Raw genomic sequence first — 2,884 nt, 5'->3', positions numbered from 1 at the left:
CTAACGGAAAATACCAAGCCTTATCAAACTAATACATGTAAACAAGTGACTACGGCTTATTTAGAATACAACAATTAATTGGTTAATTATTTTACTAAATGCTTATTAACATTCATCAATTGTACATATTCGTAAATTTTGCATATGTTCGGGCCGGGCCGGGCCAAAATTCGGGCCGTAAAGGCGGCCCAAACCCGGCCCTATTATATTGAATCGGGCCATGGGCTTCGGGCCATGGGCTTTTCGGGCCTAAAATCGAGGCCCAAGCCCGGAGAAAAATCGGGCTGGGTCGGGTCGGGCTAGCGGGCCTGGGCCATATGATCAGCTCTACTACTACCAATAAATATGGGTCAAACATAATGTTAGTGGCTATAACATGCAAATAGTGGAGTGTAGAGATTCTCTTACGAGGCAATGAAAGGCTTCTCTACAATGTAATCTACCTAGACAACATTACTAGCATTTGCATTACTTCCAACAAAGACGAGTCAAGTACATACTACTTTTGTATATAAGAATGCATGGGGAAAAACAATATATTTGTGTTATATACAAAAGTGATAATATGATACTTGACCAGTTTTAAGTTTAAGATGGATAATGCCGTGCTACATGAAAAATTTTGATGTAGAATATGAATAGATTTCCCCTGCCTTTGTTACGTCATTATGGTCTTGCAGAGGATGCCACAACTCAAATTAAATAACTAAGTGAACTTATCTACTCCCTCCATTCCACTTTATCATCCTACTTTTCATTTGGAAAAATTGAAGAAATGGAGGTAAATTAATATTTTATCCCTTTAATTAGAAAGAATGCGACAGTTAATTTGGTATGAATTTTGAATAAAACGGGATAATAAAATAGGAAAGGAGGGAGTATTACTTATCCTCCCAATTATTTATTTACCGTTCATTAAAATATCCTCATGAAAAATAAAAAGGTAAATAAATGATTTGTCAGTAAAAGACCTGGCAAAATAAAACTGAACCTGAAAAATCGGTCGGAAATATCCGAATTGATAATAAATCGAACACCGAATATGAATAATCTAAATAGTAAAAAAACCCGAATCGAACCTTAACTATATCGAATTCAATAATAAGCGAGTGATATCTGAACCTGAATATATTTGAACGGATAAGAATTAAACTGATTGATGTTGGAGAAATTATATAGGGTAACAATGACAATGATCGTAAACTTGGATATCGACCGAATCACAAAGAGCACACTTTCCTTAAAGAGTATTTCGACCCTTTTTCATGCCTTGGGTTACACGAAATCCCTTGTAGGATAAGACGGTTGAGGCACCGTTCATCTAGGCAAAGATAAAGAGACTATTTCATGGAATTTTATTAATTTTGCTTTGTCTTCCCAAAATCTGAAATTTCAATATCTTGGAATTAATTATTCTAACTCTTCCTTTTATATATATATATATATATATATATATATATATATATATATATATATATATATATATATATATGATGCGGACATCGAGGGGCAAGACTCGTTAGTTGAGACGAGCATTGGAGGAGACATGCGTGTGGGTTTGATGGGTTCGAAAGTTTGATATGTTTGCTTGTTGTCATGGGTCGAGTGACGGTTCCCAGCTCATTTCTTGCTTTACATTTCATTTTGCTAGATAAATGAATTGGCAGTAGTTAACTTGCTTTATTTCCCAAGTAATTAGTAGTAGTTAATTTAGCTAGTTTAATGTCATCTTAAATTAGCTAATTACTATTGTAGGATTACAAGGGACTTTTCACTTGTCTCTTGTTTGCTATTTAAGCCAACGTGAGGAATGAATAAAGATATGAAAGTTTTCACAAAATTCCAAAAGAACTTCTTGTACTTGTCGAGCACAATTTCAGAATTTTCGAATTATTGTTGGACACGACTCTAACATAATTCTTTGAGTTTCGAGTCAATAGGTCTTGGCTTGTTTCTCGTGTTTATCGAACTATAGGTCTAGTTCGTTAAACTTCTATCCTTTCCGTTTACTCCGCTGCAAATTCGTATCAAAATATATATATATATATATATAATTGGGATCCTATGAGAACCATCAGGATAATGAGAACCGTGAGAACTCCATCTTATGGAATTTGTTTTTAAAAAAATAATGACATATTTGAATTCGGCATTGAATTTTATGACTAAAAAACATATTTCTTGGTCCAAACATTATAATTATTGACGCAAATTGAGGCGAAATACATTTTATTAATTTTCATACACCGACTACCCATTTTCTCGTATCTAACAATATTCATGCACCTAGAACTCGTTTCCGTGCATGTAGAACCCGTTATTTTCATGCACCTAATAATCATTTCCATGCATGTAAAAATTTTCATGCACCCAGTATTCGTTTTGGTGCATCTATAGTCATTTTAGTATACCTAATTGTATTTTTGTACATTATGTTTATATTTTGTTAATAAAATCAATAAATTTTGTTTAGTTATACCAAATAATGTGTTTTAACAAACTAAGTTAAGGCTAAATGATTCACCTAAACTTTCAAATCGAGATTTGGTAGAGATTTAATGATGGTTCTCATTATCTATATATATATATATATATATATATATATATATATATATATATATATATATATATATATATATATATATATATATATATATATATATATATATAGACACACACACACACACACACACACACACACACACACAGGGTCAGGATCCGGTGAGAGCCACTAACATAATGAGAACCGTGAGAACCCTTACTAAATCATCATCAAATCTTGTTCCGAAAGTTTGATGAATCAATTACCCTTAGTTTAGTTTATTCAAACACATTTTTAGTATAGCTAAAAATGATTACTAGGTGCATGAAAACAAAAGGTTCT

This window comes from Silene latifolia, chromosome Y (genome assembly GCF_048544455.1).
Source record: "Silene latifolia isolate original U9 population chromosome Y, ASM4854445v1, whole genome shotgun sequence".
NCBI lineage: Eukaryota > Viridiplantae > Streptophyta > Magnoliopsida > Caryophyllales > Caryophyllaceae > Silene > Silene latifolia.
Note: the sequence above shows the minus strand (reverse complement) of the source record.